Source organism: Homarus americanus, unplaced genomic scaffold (assembly GCF_018991925.1).
Source record: "Homarus americanus isolate GMGI-L3 unplaced genomic scaffold, GMGI_Hamer_2.0 scaffold55289, whole genome shotgun sequence".
Lineage (NCBI taxonomy): Eukaryota > Metazoa > Arthropoda > Malacostraca > Decapoda > Nephropidae > Homarus > Homarus americanus.
The window spans coordinates 1-18,924 of NW_024722867.1; the positions used below are offsets into that span (position 1 = coordinate 1).

The 18,924-nt window shown below is 44.2% G+C and overlaps 1 non-coding gene across 1 annotated transcript; it reads right to left on the minus strand.

Moving 5' to 3' along the window:
• Positions 1-10,849: 10,849 nt before the first annotated feature.
• On the minus strand, positions 10,850-10,923 carry Trnaa-cgc. Its single transcript has one exon. It is a non-coding gene; the product is annotated as a tRNA-Ala (tRNA).
• Positions 10,924-18,924: the final 8,001 nt, after the last annotated feature.

Genomic DNA, 18,924 nt, shown 5'->3' on the forward strand with positions numbered 1-18,924 from the left:
TGGTGATCCTGATAACATTGTTTCCTAAAATTGCTAGAATGTATGAACCATGGGACTACTGAATCTAAATGGATCCAAACTACAGCCACACATATGAAGATGTTTGGACTAGACCACCTGTACAAAGTTGAGACACAACAGCGCTTCCTGCCACCCTGGCGGACAGTTCCCTTCGATATCACAATACCGACGTATCCGCCTAAAAAATTAATTATACAAAGCATTTATCTCCAACACACTGCCAAATTGAGAGCCCTTGAACACACACACACTCTACAGACTGATGATAATATCACACAGACCATCTACACTGATGGATCTCTAAACACCGCCTGTGGGAGGGCTGGAAGTGCTATTGTTGTGACTCAACCTGACGGTAATATAATTGAGAAAGGAGTTAGAATTAACAACTGGGCATCCACTCTACAAACTGAATTAGTTGCCATACTCACAGCTATTAAATTCATTGAAACCACTGTTACTGATAGTCTCATCATCACTGACTCTCTATCCTCACTACTTGCCCTTGGTACCCTCGACTCAGGTTGTCACGATCTTGTCTCTGAAGCCAGACACAAATATGCGTGCCTTGTTGACCGGGGTGTCAGGGTCAAACTGTTGTGGATCCCCTCTCACATAGGCCTCATAAAACATGACAGAGTTGATGCCCTCGCCAAACTTGCGTCTAACAAAGACACCGTTGAATGCAATTTGGGTCTGTCAAAAAGAACCCTTAAAACTGTAATTAGGAAAGAACTTATTGATGAGTTTGACGCAAGTAGACAAGTGCAAACAGGCACTAGTCGATCCATAGTTTACCATGATGAGATGTATCAAGTGAAACATGTATATGGAGCAAGTAACAAGATCACTAGATTACAAGATGTTGTAACCGCTAGATTAAGGTTAGGATATAAGTACCTCTGGCAGTATGTTCCTCAAGCAGATGTAAACAAAACTAAATGTAAAGTGTGTGGCCAGACATATGGCCACACACTTGAACACTACGTCCTCGACTGTGTGAAGATAGAACCTTTTAGGGACAGGTCCAAGCACACTGTGTGAAATGGCACAACACTTCATCTCTAATGGCAAGATAGCCGACATATTAAGATTGTATCCACTTTTTTGCACTCAGTAACTATATCAGTTCTCATGTACAGAACCAAATACGCAATGTGCTTGAATACCTCCCACGTAAATGTGAATAACAAAGTGTGAGGCCAGACATACTGCCTCACACGCCTGTTCTCACGCATTTGTGAATAAGTTACCCTTTATGTATAGAACTAAACAAATAATGTAAATGAAATACTGTGCAACTTTCGGTGCCATAATATCCTGACAACCGGGGTTAATTATTATGACCCTTTGTAAACCCTACTCTGTAATCCTTTTGCGCTACCGCTCACAGGATGAGTGTGGGGTGCACAATAAAGTAGCCGCTGCAAGCGGCAAAATCAAAATCAATCCCTCCCCAGGAACACACACCACGTTCACTTGCGTTTGTGTTTTGACGTTGCTGACAGTCTGGTGTTGTCAGCCCCTGCCATGACAGCCGTGTATCCTGACAGTCGTCGTGTAGGCTGACAGTCTGGTGTTGTCAGCCCCTGCCATGACAGCCGTGTATTCTGACAGTCGTCGTGTAGGCTGACAGTCTGGTGTTGTCAGCCCCTGCCATGACAGCCGTGTATTCTGACAGTCGTCGTGTAGGCTGACAGTCTGGTGTTGTCAGCCCCTGCCGTGACCGAATGACTCACACGTGACTTGGCAGACTCCACGTGGATTAGGGCATGATGAGCGTTGATTGGTCGTTACTGATAATTACGGCTCCAGCTTCCCTCTCACAACCTAACCTAACCTAACCTAACCTACTGTTGCCCGGATCGACTTGGAGAGAGAGAGAGAGAGAGAGAGAGAGAGAGAGAGAGATAATGCCCTCACATTGCGACTATAATCATCCTATAATTAATTAGGATGACTTGATCTTCAGTATGATGACTGATGATTTAACTTTAGCTTATATATCATTTAAATATCATACACACACACACACACATTGCTGACACACACACACACACACACACACACACACACACATACACACGCACACACACACACACACACACACACACACACGCACTTAGTCAAAATGATTGTAGTTTGGATGGAGAAATTTCTGGGCACATGATTACATAAATGAGGGGGTGTGTGTGTGTGGTGGTGGGTGGGTGTGGTGGTGGTGGTGTGGGTGGTGGTGGTGGTGGTGGTGGTGGTGGTGGTGGTGGTGGTGGTGATGGTGGTGGCAGGAGAGGTGGGTGGTGGTGGTGGTGGTGGTGGTGGTAGGTGGTGGTGGTGGTGATGGTGGTGGTGGTGGTGCAGGAGGTGGTGGTGGTGGTGGTGGTGGTAGTAGCAATGGTGGGAGATGGCCACAGTGGAGACGGTGAAGAAGGAGGACACGGAGGACATGGAGGACACGCACGGAGGAACAGTAAAATAGGTCCGTGTCAGTCCACCCGTGACCAGCTCTACCTTCTCCCGTGGCTGAGGCTGCCAGCAGTAAGTGGCCACAAGCACCACTATCACCTCTACTACCACTACTTTTGTTCTTTTTTTTTTTTAATGGCCTCCAGCCTCCCCCAATAGCCACACCTTCGCCGCCATTTTATTACCTTAATATTAAATATCCTAATACATAAGTAGCTACCCTAGCTGTGTTGAGTTAGTTGAGCCCCAGATCTATGCGGCGTTCAGAGACTGTTGCCTCATAGTCAATGTCTGAAACTGTTGTCGGCTTTGGGGCCGATGCTCTCGTTTCCCTGAGGCAGAGCAAAGCCGACCTAAGGAGAGAGAAGGACAGTCGACATCTCATCCAGGCTGTAACATAACTTCTGGGCTGCTGCTTCTGTTCGGAGATCACCTCCGCGAGTCTGGCGTAGAAGCATCTTGCACTTGGTCCCATCCCACCAGAGGTTGTGAACACTAGAGGAGTGAAGCTGCCTTGATCAACGTTCTGAATTCTCTCCCCGTTATGCCCTTATCTTGTCGTTCTCGTTCCTCCTGTGTGCAGCATCGAGAGCTAATACTATTACTACTACTAATACTACTACACTACCACCATTACCGTTACTACCAACACCACCACCACGCAGATATTTGATAAAGACATATACGATACAATAACAGAAGTAGGACTCCCGAGCAGTACTGAGGCAGTGTTCTACATACATCAACACACGAAGATGTCACAACACAGGGGCGAGAACACAAACAGCTAGAACAACACCAAGAGGAGAACAGAAGAATGAACAATGAGAACAAATTTAAAATGTTATCCAGTTTCCTTAACACATCTTGTCTACACCAGGAGGGATATAGTAAACTAAACAGCTTCAATGACCTACACCTGGATAAATCTATCATTATATTGTACCGATTTTAACTCCTCCTCCTCCTCCTGTAAACCATCTCCTTGTGACGTCTTCATGCTGGTAAACCTGTGATAAGTAATGTTCTTCTTGTGTTTGTAGCGTGAGCATCAACCCTACACTGGGCAGAGTCTCACACTTATATTATACCACTCTAAACTTCACTCTTAGTCACGTTCACATTTGTATACCTTCAATACGTACTGAGCTGGATCAGGGGGGCAGTGTGGCGTCAGGCGTGTGAGTGGTCGTGTTGTCATCCACTGGTGAACAAACTTTGTACTTCTAGAGACCATAACACACCTCGCCTCACATAGTACTAGTGCTAATGGAACGGCAAACCCCACACGCTTGTGACGCCAATTCACAGTTTCTTTACGATTTTATTTTACGAGTTGGTGAAGATCCTAACTAGAGTGTCCACTAAGTTTGAAAATGTTCCCTCCAGCAGTTTGTGAGGTATGATGATTGAAATAATGTACACGCACTCACTGTCAACTTCACCTTTCATGTATCTAGGTAAATTTTTAGGAATCTCAAGCTGTCACTAGTAACTTCCGCACAAGATTTCATTTATGATACAAGAAAAATATTGTTCGCAGTTATGTCATATTTATCAACAATTCTTCAACTTTGGCGGTAATTTATATATAACATCAAGAGGAAAAGTGTATGATACTTTTAGTGCGGCTCTTATGGAGGACGTATGAGTCTTCTGTTGGGTCCTGCAGTTATCGTGAACAATGTTGTATAGAGATAACCTGACCTCTCTCCCAACAGTTCACAGTTTACTATATATGACCAACACACACACACACACACACACACACACACACACACACACACACACACACACACACACACACACATTACATTACATAACAATAATAACTGCAGATATAACAATAATAATAATAATAAATGATGATGATAATAACTTAATATAAAGGTGATTAGGTGATCATACCTTTAATAAGATGATATACAGCACCTGGTGGGTGTATCGCCTCACTCTTACCTGCAAATACAAGAAAATACAACATTATAAACTACTCATACATATGTGTACACGTTAGGTGATTTGTTGTTTTACGGGGCCTGGGGGTCGAAAAAAAAATTGAAGTAAAATAAAATAAAACAATAAGAAAAAACGATTATATTAATCTACACCACAAAGATGCTGGAAAACCAGCTTTTTGAAGTGAGACAGATTGTAAGAGTATGGAAACACAGAAGAAGGCAGAGCATTCCACAGTTTGGCTGAGTGAGGAAAGACGTGTGTTACGAGCCCACGGCCTTGCCAGCGGTACACAGGATACCAAATCCGCCGAACATTGCCCATTAAAGTACCTGTAAAAGAGAGAGTGAAGCAACATTGAGGCGAAGAGAAAGGGAAGAGAGATTATCAACTAAAGGAGGAGAGTTAATAAGACGAAATGCCTTTGATTCCACCCTATCTAATAGTTGGACAGAAGAAGAGCCACCCCAGATATGAGAGCAGTACTCCAAGTTAGGACGAATGAATCCCTTATAAACTTGAAGCAACTGCTCAGGAGTGAAGTAACTTTAGCAATGTTGTGGATGTGTGGCTTCCATGACATATTAGAGGAAATGATGAAGCCTGGCATATCCATTTTAGAATTTCGCAGAATGATCGCGTCCTGAAATGTGATTGGTGGGAGATCATCTATTTTGGTAAGTGTAATTGGTAAATACTGTGTTTTATTATTATTGAATTTAACCAAGCTTCTTCCTCCCCATTCGGAGATGCTGCACAGATCCGCATTGATAGATGAAATGATATCAGCCCTAGAAACAGATCTAGTTTGAGAATTAGGGGGAAGGGAAAAATGTGAAGAAGAGTGAAGAGTAGAATCATCAGCATAAGAATGGATAGAATTAGTCGTAGTGTGAAGTAAATCATTGATAAAAAGAAGGAAGAGATATGTATACGCAGTGTGTGTGTGTGTGTGTGTGTGTGTGTGTGTGTGTGTGTGTGTGTGTGTGTGTCATCATCTACCGGAGACTCAAGGGTGTTAAGTTATCATTTTCAAAGGGTTAGGTTAGGTTAGGTTATGGTTCAATAACAAAATAACCCACTACTGTTAATACATGATACAGTGGGCGATGTTTACTGTACCACATACTGTACTAAGTGTTAAGGTAATGTATCTAGTTAAGGTAGAGCCTCAGTGTAATGTTGTCTCCTAACTGGTGTTAAGGTAATGTATCTAGTTAAGGTAGAGTCTCAGTGTAATGTTGTCTCCTAACTGGTGTTAAGGTAATGTATCTAGTTAAGGTAGAGTCTCAGTGTAATGTTGTCTCCTAACAGGTGTTAAGGTAATGTATCTAGTTAAGGTAGAGCCTCAGTGTAATGTTGTCTCCTAACTGGTGTTAAGGTAATGTATCTAGTTAAGGTAGAGTCTCAGTGTAATGTTGTCTCCTAACTGGTGTTAAGGTAATGTATCTAGTTAAGGTAGAGTCTCAGTGTAATGTTGTCTCCTAACTGGTGTTAAGGTAATGTATCTAGTTAAGGTAGAGCTTCAGTGTACTGTTCTCAACTGGGTGTTAAGGTAATGTATCTAGTTATGCAGAGTCTCAGTGTAATGTTGTCTCCAACTGGTGTTATGTAATGTATCTAGTTACATTGTTTCATAATTTGTTCCCTAACTGCGGGCATGTAGAGTCCTGCACGCGGTCTCCAACTGGTGTTAAGGTACGTATCTAGTTAAGGTAGAGTCTCGCGTAATGCTGCTCCTAACTGGTGTTAAGGTAATGTATCTAGTTAAGGGAGAGTCTCAGTGTAATGTTGTCTCCTAACTGGTGTTAAGGCACGTATCTAGTTAAGGTAGAGTCTCAGTGTAATGTTGTCTCCTAACTGGTGTTAAGTTCCTAACCGGTGCGTTAAGGCACGTATCTAGTTAAGGCAGAGTCTCAGTGTAATGTTGCCTCAACTGGTGTTAAGGTAGAGTCTCAGTGTAATGTTGTCTCCTAACTGGTGTTAAGGTAATGTATCTAGTTAAGGTAGAGTCTCAGTGTAATGTTGTCTCCTAACTGGTGTTAAGGTAATGTATCTAGTTAAGGTAGAGTCTCAGTGTAATGTTGTCTCCTAACTGGTGTTAAGGTAATGTATCTAGTTAAGGTAGAGTCTCAGTGTAATGTTGTCTCCTAACTGGTGTTAAGGTAATGTATCTAGTTAAGGTAGAGTCTCAGTGTAATGTTGTCTCCTAACTGGTGTTAAGGTAATGTATCTAGTTAAGGTAGAGTCTCAGTGTAATGTTGTCTCCTAACTGGTGTTAAGGTAATGTATCTAGTTAAGGTAGAGTCTCAGTGTAATGTTGTCTCCTAACTGGTGTTAAGGTAATGTATCTAGTTAAGGTAGAGTCTCAGTGTAATGTTGTCTCCTAACTGGTGTTAAGGTAATGTATCTAGTTAAGGTAGAGTCTCAGTGTAATGTTGTCTCCTAACTGGTGTTAAGGTAATGTATCTAGTTAAGGTAGAGTCTCAGTGTAATGTTGTCTCCTAACTGGTGTTAAGGTAATGTATCTAGTTAAGGTAGAGTCTCAGTGTAATGTTGTCTCCTAACTGGTGTTAAGGTAATGTATCTAGTTAAGGTAGAGTCTCAGTGTAATGTTGTCTCCTAACTGGTGTTAAGGTAATGTATCTAGTTAAGGTAGAGTCTCAGTGTAATGTTGTCTCCTAACTGGTGTTAAGGTAATGTATCTAGTTAAGGTAGAGTCTCAGTGTAATGTTGTCTGCTAACTGGTGTTAAGGTAGAGTCTCAGTGTAATGTTGTCCCCTATCTGGTGTTAAGGTAATGTATCTAGTTAAGGTAGAGTCTCAGTGTAATGTTGTCTCCTAACTGGTGTTAAGGTAGAGTCTCAGTGTAATGTTGTCTCCTAACTGGTGTTAAGGTAATGTATCTAGTTAAGGTAGAGTCTCAGTGTAATGTTGTCTCCTAACTGGTGTTAAGGTAATGTATCTAGTTAAGGTAGAGTCTCAGTGTAATGTTGTCTCCTAACTGGTGTTAAGGTAATGTATCTAGTTAAGGTAGAGTCTCAGTGTAATGTTGTCTCCTAACTGGTGTTAAGGTAATGTATCTAGTTAAGGTAGAGTCTCAGTGTAATGTTGTCTCCTAACTGGTGTTAAGGTAATGTATCTAGTTAAGGTAGAGTCTCAGTGTAATGTTGTCTCCTAACTGGTGTTAAGGTAATGTTTCTAGTTAAGGTAGAGTCTCAGTGTAATGTTGTCTCCTAACTGGTGTTAAGGTAATGTATCTAGTTAAGGTAGAGTCTCAGTGTAATGTTGTCTCCTAACTGGTGTTAAGGTAATGTATCTAGTTAAGGTAGAGTCTCAGTGTAATGTTGTCTCCTAACTGGTGTTAAGGTAATGTATCTAGTTAAGGTAGAGTCTCAGTGTAATGTTGTCTCTTAACTGGTGTTAAGGTAGAGTCTCAGTGTAATGTTGTCTCCTAACTGGTGTTAAGGTAATGTATCTAGTTAAGGTAGAGTCTCAGTGTAATGTTGTCTCCTAACTGGTGTTAAGGTAATGTATCTAGTTAAGGTAGAGGCTCAGTGTAATGTTGTCTCCTAACTGGTGTTAAGGTAATGTATCTAGTTAAGGTAGAGTCTCAGTGTAATGTTGTCTCCTAACTGGTGTTAAGGTAATGTATCTAGTTAAGGTAGAGTCTCAGTGTACTGTTGTCTCCTAACTGGTGTTAAGGTAATGTATCTAGTTAAGGTGCAGAGTCTCAGTGTAATGCGTTGTTGTCTCCCAACCGGTGTTAAGGTAATGTATCTAGTTAAGGTAGAGTCTCAGTGTAATGTTGTCTCCTAACTGTGCTAAGGTAATGTATCTAGTTAAGGTAGAGCCTTCTAATGTTGTTCCTAACTGGTGTTAAGGTAATGCATCTAGTTAAGGTAGAGTCTCAGTGTAATGTTGTCTCCTAACTGGTGTTAAGGTACTGTATCTAGTTAAGGTAGAGTCTCAGTGTAATGTTGTCTCCTAACTGGTGTTAAGGTAATGTATCTAGTTAAGGTAGAGTCTCAGTGTAATGTTGTCTCCTAACAGGTGTTAAGGTAATGTATCTAGTTAAGGTAGAGTCTCAGTGTAATGTTGTCTCCTAACTAGTGTTAAGGTAGAGTCTCAGTGTAATGTTGTCTCCTAACTGGTGTTAAGGTAATGTATCTAGTTAAGGTAGAGCCTCAGTGTAATGTTGTCTCCTAACTGGTGTTAAGGTAATGTATCTAGTTAAGGTAGAGTCTCAGGGGCGGCCATGGCGTGGGTGGCCATGGCGTGGGCGGCCATGGCGTGGGCGGCCATGGCGTGGGCGGCAGCTTTGTGGGCGGCAATGGTGTGGGTGACAGTAGCGTAGGTGGCAATAGTATGGGTGACAGTAGTACGGGTGGCAGTAGGATGGGTGACAGTAGTGTGGGTGACAGTAGTGTAGATAGCAGTAGTATGGGTGACAGTAGTATGGGTGACAGTAGTATGGGTGACAGTGGGTGACAGTAGTGTGGTGACAGTAGCATGGGTGGCAGTAGGATGGGTAGCGTGGGTGACAGTAGTGTAGATAGCAGTAGTATGTGGTAGATAGCAGTAGTATGGGTGGCAGTAGTATGGGTGGCAGTAGTGTGGGTGACAGTAGTGTGGGTGACAGTAGTGTGGGTGGCAATAGCGTGGGTGACAGTAGTGTAGATAGCAGTAGTATGGGTGACAGTAGTATGGGTGGCAGTAGTATGGGTGGCAGTAGTATGGGTGGCAGTAGTATGGGTGGTAGTAGCATGGGTAGCAATAGTATGGGTGGCAGTAACGTGGGTGGCAGTAGTGTGGGTGGCAGTAACGTGGGTGGCAGTAGTGTGGGTGGCAGTAGCGTGAGTGGCAGTAGCGTGGGTGGCAGTAGCGTGGGTGGCAGTGCACTAGCCCGACTGCCGAGTGACAATGTATAACACGGAGCACACGGCCTGGCATGGGCGTGTGGGCGTGCGTGGAGGTAAGAGGATCAATGTAAGCTATGGGCGTAACCTTAAGAGCCTTCAGGTCCGTCACGACGACTGTACGCCCATGAAGAGTGTGTATGTTATGGTGGTGCCTGACGCGGGCGTACACCAGGTGAGTGGAGGGAGTGTGGGCGTCGAGACTGATGAGGTGTGTGTACGGGCGGAGGTGTGTGTACGGGCGGAGGTGTGTGTACGGGCGGAGGTGTGTCCTGATTCCTTGAGTACTATGATTTAACCCATTGAGTACGATGTGTTAACGCCTTGAGTATAATAATTCAACGAGCAGAGTACAAAGAGTACCTAGATAACGTAGAGAGAGAGAGAGAGAGAGAGAGAGAGAGAGAGAGAGAGAGAGAGACTTACCATCACACACACCCGTAAAGAAAAAAGATAATTAATTACCTTAAATACCCAAATGACCTATAATTAATTACCTATAGTTAATATAATAAACAGGACATTACATAACAACCCCCATACTAATGACGTGTTCCAATAACTGTTGTTTATATCATCCAGCTGACACACCCCACCCACCCACACACACACACACACACACCCACTGTTCATTTACTCTCGCTTTTGCCTTTCACATTCCTTTTGTACACACAACACATGTACATACTTTTCTCTAATGCTGTACACACACACTCTCTCTCTCTCTCTCTCTCTCTCTCTCTCTCTCTCTCTCTCTCTCTCTCTCTCTCTCTCTCTCTCTCTCTCTCTCTCTCTCTCTCTCTCTCTCTCTCTCTCTCACATTAAGACTTATAATAATGTAAGTATCTGTGTGTTAACAGTAGAAGCTAGGGAGGAAGATGGCGTCAGATTACACGGAGACTCGACCAGAACTTAAGATACTTAATAACGTAGGAGGAACAGGGAGAGATTATGCGGCCCTGGACTAGGCGTAACCCAAGAACAAGTCCCCGGTAATGAGCGTAACAACAATGCAGGTGAACCTCGTAGCGAGCGTAATGTCAATAGCAATACTTTGGCTGCCATGGAGGATAATTTCGTTAACTAATAATAAGTGGCGTGTACACATTAACACAGTTTGTTACGCTTACCTAAACACACCAATTATGACACGATAATGTGTACACTGACTTGCCGCCCCCAGCCTGTACACGTTGTCTCAGCCTGTCTTCACACATACACACACAAAATAGTTGCTACTCGTGTAACGAGGATGGCCGGCCCAAGGGCCACCTAGGCGTGCATTTGTTTAAGATGTAGAAGCTGTCGCCAACACAACAACCACACCCTAAGTTAACGAGTTGTATGACCCAGTGTCAAGGAATAGTCCGAGAAGACCGGACAACTCGCCAACTGCACTGGCTAACTATTACCCCGGACCATCAAGGTTCTCAATTACTGCTGGGTAGACAGAGGCAAATGGTGTAAAGAAACTTGCCCATAGTTTCACCCTGCCCGGGGATCGAACCCGGGTCTGCTCGCTTGCGAGGCGAGCATGCTGACCATTACACCACAGGTCGCCACACACACACACACACCATCCTTGACCACCGGAGGGTCAAGACCTATTCAGGTGCTGCTCCAGCTGAGCAGCGGCCTCCCTTGGCCATGTCGGCCACTCCCCAAGTCCCTCTCCCCGACCCATCCTCACCACCGGGATTATCAACATAATCAAAAGTGACAATTTCATTTCAGAAAGAAGTGGGATCAGTGTTGAACAGTGTTTAAGCCAGTGAATTCAGCACTAGACAGTACCAGTGAGAGCCGTGACCCACCAGTGAGATAAGGGCCCCTGGGAACCATCCTCTGACCAGACGGTGTTAATAAGTTTGCCCTGGGAACAACAGTGGGTCAGCTCTACACCTGACCATAAGATAACACAACACCACCTAGCAGAGAGTGAGGTACTGTGACACCACCCGGTGTCTCCATGACCACGTGAGGTCCTTCATGTCAACACCTGAGGACGAGTTACTGCACCACGTGAACACCACACCACACGGTGTCTCCAAGACCACGTGAGGTCCTTCATGTCAACACCTGAGGACGAGTTACTGCACCACGTGAACACCACACCACACGGTGTCTCCAAGACCAGCCAGGACCAGCAACTGTAAACTATAATAACGAAGAAAACAAATTAAGCGAGATAGTAGTGACTAGTAACGATGTTAGTAAGCAAATAGACAAACTAAAGCCTAATAAGTCACCTGGTCCCGATGAGATATTTGCCAGAGTATTAAAGGAATGTAACGGAGAGCTTAGTATGCCCTTAGCAAAGTTGTTTAACATGTCCTTAAAAACGGTGTAGTACCAGAATCCTGGAGGATAGCGAATGTAATGCCGACCAATCAGTCTAACATCAACTGTTGGCAAATTACTGGAAGCAATCATTTCAAACTCTATTCGAAATCACCTGGAGAAGCACAAGTTGATCAATGATTCCCAACATGGCTTCACAAGCGGGCGTTCATGTCTGACTAATTTATTAACATTCTTTTCATCTGTTTTCGAATCAGTGGACGAGGGGCACAATTATGATGTGGTATATCTCGACTTTAGTAAAGCCTTCGACAGAGTCCCCCACAAAAGACTAATTAGAAAGGTAGAAGCACATGGCATCAAAGGCAATATCCTTAAATGGATTAGGGCGTGGTTACAGGACAGGAAACAGCGAGTGAGCATTAACGGCACTAAATCCGATTGGAGTAATTTCACTAGTGGAGTACCCCATGGCTCCGTACTTGGACCATTATTATTTATTATATACGTAAACGACATAGATATCGGCATAGACAGCAACATAAGTAAATTTGCTGATGACACTAAAATAGGGCGTGTAATTAAATCTGACGAGGACTCCGCAATACTACAGGAAGATCTAAAAAAAAATTTCGAATGGTCTGAAAAATGGCAGATGAAATTCAATGTGGACAAATGTAAAGTACTCAGTATAGGAGATGTAAACAGGGAAACCAGATACCAGATGAACAACGATGTTATTGAGAAATCCGACTGCGAGAAAGATTTAGGAATAATGATAAGTAGGAATCTTAAGCCAAGTAAACAGTGTGTATTTGCTCGAAACAAGGCTAATAGAGTACTTGGGTTCATAGAAAGGAGTGTTAGTTACAAGACTAGCGAGGTCATCTTAAAACTATATCTTGAGCTTGTGAGACCTCACTTGGATTACGCAGTTCAATTCTGGTCACCGTATTACAGAATGGATATAGAATCCTTGGAAAGAATTCAGAGGAGAATAACAAGACTAATCCCGGGCATTAGAAACCTTGAGTATAGAGACAGGTTAAAGCTTCTGAATTTGCACTCCCTCGAGAGACGTAGAGTGTGGGGCGATATGATTGAGGTGTATAAATGGAAGTCAGAGTTAAACAAAAGTGATATAACAAAGGTACTCAAACTATCCAACCAGGAGCGAACTCGTAACAATGGTTTTAAATTAGACAAATTTAGATTTAGGCGCGAAAAAGGTAACCATTGGTTTGGAAATAGAGTAGTGGACGACTGGAACTAAGTTACCAAATATCATCATTAACTCTCATACGCTGGATACCTTCAAACATAGGTTGGATGGATATATGAACAATAGGGGTTGGGTGTAAATGGGACTGTCCAGTATGGGCCAATAGGCCCGCTGCAGTTTCCTCCATTCTTATGTTCTTATGTATGTTCAGTTCATGTTCCTTCTCTTTGTAGTAATGAAAGCCTTTGTTAAACGACCCACCCAACCCATGTCTCTGTATGTAATAAGTCATTTTTGTCTAATGTATATTTTCAGAACTGCAGAACTTTTTCAATGAACCGTTAATTATTATTATTATTATTATTATTATTATTATTATTATAACACACTGAGACACACACAGACACACAGACGCTGTAATCTGACCTTTTAGCTGAACAATGTATGACAAATGAGGAGGCCTTCCACTGCCTTATCCCTCCCACTCTTTTTTTTTGGGGGGGGGGAGGGGAACCCCCCTACATCATTGTGTAAGGTGAAGCGCAGAAGCGTTTACAGCGCCCAACAGGGAAGCATGCTAAGTTCATGCTTGCCTTATGTCTCACGAGTTAAGGGCGTAGAAGCCTGAAGAGTCAGGGGCGTAGAAGCCTGAAGAGTCAATGGTTTATGTCATCATGTTATTGGAAGCTCCAACAACTTGTCCCTGAATACGAATTCGCAACTTTCGACTTACACCAGGTACCTACTGTACTGCTAGGTGAACAGGGACTAATGGGGGCTAGGAAGTGTGTCCAAACAACTTCCACCGGCCCGGGAATCGAACCCGTGACATCTCACTTGCGAGGCAAGAGCGGTACCGTTTTACCACCAGCGCCCCCTACCTACTTCTCCTCCTCCTCCAGACTGGATGGAGATTCTGACCCCCACCACCCACGCCCACCTCCCTAACCATCCGCCCACACCCACGCCCACCTCCCTAACCATCGGCCCACACCCGCCCCACCTCCCTAACCAACCGCCCACTTCCTAACCATCCGCCCACCCACGCCCCACCTCCCAAACCATCCGCTCACACCCCGCCCACCCCCACCCATCCTCCCTCCGACACACAGGTTTTAGAACATTCCTCATACTCCAACACTGTCGTGTGTGAAGGTCACCCACCATGGCCACATACTTCAGGGGTCAGGGGAGCTGCCCCTCACCTCTCAAGGGTTTTTTTTACACAAACGCAACTCGGATCACCTGAAGTTTAAACACCCCAACGCTTCCCTAACCTGACCTCAGATGGTCTCAGGGTGTGTAATCTTGCCTCGGTAACCTAACGCCAGTAATGAGCGGACGGTGCTGCAGGGCCTGTGGTAGCCTTGATCATCCACACACACCTCAAACATCCGCCGCCACACACACACACTTGAACGGGTAGGTGGCGGCCTTCACACTGAGTACCACAGTCACACATCCTTCGCCTTTTAATTTATCGCTTCTCCTCACTTGTCTCTATTATTACCTTATTGTTCAGTACAGGAGGCAACCCGACATGTTTGGCAGTGTCCCACCCGTACATGCCCTCTGTGTGTGTGTGTGTGTCTGTGTGTGTATGTGTGTGCGTGTGTGTATGTTTATGTGTGTGTGTGTGTGTGTGTGTATGTATGTGTGTGTGTGTGTATGTGTGTGTATGTGTGTGTATGTGTGTGTATGTGTGTGTGTCCCTATAACACCGGAGATTTAATTAAGACTTGTTCTCTTAAGTCTCTCCCATATATGACAACATAACCAGGTCAGGGGAACAGCTCTTATCCTCGTGGGCCCCCTCTTATTGGGGCCCCACTAGACAGGGCCCACTAGAGGCCTAACCTAACCAAGCCAAAACTAACCTAACCTATTAACCGAACCACCTTCAGTTCAGGATTGCAGGGGGATCTTTTAACACAATAGGTTAGGTTAAGTTAGGTTAGGTTAGGTTAGGTTAGGTTAGGTTAGGTTAGGTTAGGTTAGGTTAGGTTAGGTTAGGTTAGGTTAGGTGCCAGCAGTCTGCTCCTACAGATATAATCAATAGGTTAGGATTTGTATTATTTATCTGTGATTAATATGCAAATTTATTCCTAACGGGTGATTGGTTCAGTACCGGGGTGTTCCATACACAAGGAGCTCAGCCAAACATCCGCGATAAACATAAACTAACGTAACGAAACATTAATTGACCTAAACTAAAGAACCGTGACCTAAAGTAACGTATCTTTACCTAAAAAACGTATTTTGACCTAAAGTAACGTAGCTTGACCTAAAGTAACGAAACGTCACAAAACACGTAACATTCCTCAAAGTGTTGTGCCTTAAACCATCGTCATATAACTGGTGCTGGAAGCTGGGGGAAGCGGAAGACTAAATACTGTAGTAGCCACAATATATCACCACCATCGTCACTACCACTGTCACCAACACCGTCACCACCACTCGTCACCACCATCACAGGGTCTGTATTTGGGTATGACATCTTGTTAAAAAGTGACATCACAAGTGGGGCTGAAGTCAAGTGCGTTGTCAGATTACACCTACATATGTGGTGGTGGTGGTGGTGGTGGGCAGTAGTGTGCATGGGGTGGTGAGGACTAGCTCATTTAACATAGTCACCCCTGAAGGCACCGCACTGGTTCCCCCGCTGTTTCTCATCACTCAGCACTGCCTCACAACACAACCATACCAGAATCCTCATGACAAGTTAGAAGGTGGATCTTGAAGGATGTAAGACTACCTGAAGGACAATAATAAGGTAATGGGACACTGGTGATCACAGGTGGGTATCACAGGTGGGTTACCGACGGAAAGCCCAGAGTCTTTGATGGTGTGGGTCTAGTCATGCAACCAGCCACCTTGGCGAAGCTGTAACCCTGAGAGCTATTTAATCACCCAAGGAACAACAACAGGTAGAGTCCTCGTAATGACACTATGACACTAGTTAGTAGGTGCATCAAGTAACACAGGCTCATTAGCTGACACACCTGGGCAGGTACCTGGTACTGCACTGTCTAAATGTGTCCCTCTTAACACATTAAACCTCGTGTGTGTGTTGTTGATTCATACACTAAACTGTTTTATTACTTTATGTTGCTGTATGATCAACAAGACTTGTCTGTCATTTGTTTTAACCGTCGAGTCATGACCCCCCCCCCAACACATATGGAAATCTGTCTGTGTCTGTCTGTCTCTTGCTCGAAATTGCACCAACTCAATCGAGGTACTACAGAGCCATCTATGAACAGTTGAGAGATTCGTTCCAGCAGTTGGGAGACTTGATCATGTAGCGATGCTTATGGTCATCACTCTACTGTACAAACGCTCTCAACGTATTGGGGGAACAGCACCTAGCAGGGATGACGTTCTCACGGCAGCTTCTTGAGAGAGCTTATTTAACTCATGAACTGACAGAAGGAAACCAGCTAAGAATTTTACGAAGGGTGTTGAGGGGAGATGAACCTCAAGAGGTGAAGTATAAAATATAACATCTCTTCAGAACAGTGTGACCGACTACCACCACCGAGGTATTGAATGATGGGTGACAGAGATGTCGTAGTTGTAATACAATAAAAATTCACTTAATGGCCACCATATCGATGTTCTTCTCTAAAAGACATTTTCTTTGAGGTTATGATATAGTGATAAAGAAGCCCCGAGAATGTTAGTTCTTGGCGTTTTATTGTTATGATGACTGTACAGTTTGACGCCGACAGTGACCGGCAGGACACAAAATTATTAACCCAAATCTATTGTTCATCAACAGACACTGTATAACATCAACAAAAATCTTTACAACACGGGTTCATCAACATATTCCTCAAGTACATATTATCTTGAGTGGCATGTGTATTTACAAGCTCAAAACTGATTAACTTATTCTTGCATCTTACAACTGTCACAATCTACCTGTTGTGTGCAGGTGATGGCGAGTCGACTCGTATCCTTAACAAGTGATAAGGATGACCACCTGCCGTCCCTCGAGGTCTTCCCACTCGAAATCAGTTGGTTTACAGGTGGGTGACCTGAGCTTAGTGGCTCCTGGCCCAAGTGTGTGCCTGGAAGGCTGCCCTAACACCGATATATATATATATATATATATATATATATATATATATATATATATATATATATATATATATATATATATATATATATATATATATATAAGATGTGAATACACAGAAAGCGCTTGGGAACTTCGTGTTTTTCTTCTTTCCTTGTGGTTATCAGCATATACCTAGATCACGCGCACCTACAGTGATTTACTTATATATATATATATATATATATATATATATATATATATATATATATATATATATATATATATATATATATATATATATATATATATATATATATATATATATATATATATATTTCATTAGCCCATAAAGCGCTCGGACTTCTACATATAATCAACAACCTTACCCCGCCAGGACTCGAACCCACGACCTTATGTAATAATAATAATAATAATAATAATAATAATAATAATAATAATAATAATAATAATAATAATAATAATAATAATAATAATAAACGGTTTATTGAAAAAGTTTGCAGCCCGAAGGCTGAAAATATACATTGGGCATAAATGACTTATTACATACATTGTGTGTGTGTGTGTGTGTGTGTGTGTGTGTCTGTGTGTGTGTGTGTGTGTCTGTGTTTATAACATAAACAATAGCTCTGTACCAGAACTCATGGGTGTGGGGGTCGTGGGTCAGTTACCTTTTTGAGGTCCGCCCAATGATTCATTCTTTACCTGGCTCGCTCACCCTCCCTCCCTTCTCCCCTCCAACCCTCTCCCTTCCCTCCTTCCCTCTCAACCCCCTCCCTCCCTCCCGCCTTCCCTCCAACCCTCTCCCTTCCCTCCTAACCCCCTCCCTCCCTTCCCTCCTTCCCTTCTTCCCTCCAACCCTCTCCTTCCCTCCTTCCCTCTCAGCCCCTCCTCCTCCCGCCTTCCCTCAACCCTCTCCCCTTCCCTCCAACCCTCTCCTTCCTCAACCCTCTCCCTTCCTCCAACCCTCTCCTTCCCTCCTCCCTCCTCCTTCCCTCCAACCCCCTCCTCCCTTCCCTCCTTCCCCTTCCCTCAACCCTCTCCCCTCCCTCCTTCCCTCCCAACCCCTCCCTCCCTTCCTTCTCTTCCCTCCTTCCCTCCCAACCCCTCCCTCCCTTCCCTCCTTCCCCCTTCCCTCCAACCCCTCCCCCTCCCCCTTCCCTCACCCCTCTCCCTCCCTCCCTTCTTCCCTCCACCCCTCTCCCCTCCCTCCCCTTCCTCCAACCCTCTCCCCTCCCTCTCCTCCCCTTCCCTCCAACTCTCCACCCTCCCCTCCCTCCAACCCCCCCTTCCCTTCTTGCCTGCCTGCCTCCCCACCCACACATTCTACCCGACCCTATTCATCCACACACTCCACTCAACCCACCCATCACCCTGCCCACCCCACACCTTGCCCATCCACACACTCCACCCAACCCACAGCCCACCACCCACCACCCGGACTCTGGTGCCTGAATTTTAACCAGGCAGTTCAACTTAACCTTGGGCGCAACTTTATCATGAAGTCTGGCCTCTACCTCCTTCCACCTGGCCTCTACCTCCTTCCACCTGGCCTCTACCTCCCTTACACACACACACACACACCTTCGGCACTAAGACCTCTAGCAAGATCTTCCTGTAGTAGTAAGAACCTGACGCCCTCACAACTGTCCAGCGTCACTACACGGGTGAACGAGGACTTGACAATGAACAACAGATCGTGGCAATTGTCTCCTTGTAATAAGAACAGAACGAAATGAGGCCAAGGGAAAGTCGAAATCACACTGAGACTCGACCTTAACCTACACACGTTCATTCATCCAAATTTAAGAGAAAAAAATCAAAATAAAAAGTTAACAAAACACCTGAAGAATGATGACAATTACCGCTGCTGTCTCGACCCTAATATAGTGAGGTGTTCTCAGAAACCCAAACACGTTGAGACGCTCTACCCGGAAGATGGGTCTTGTTCACCAC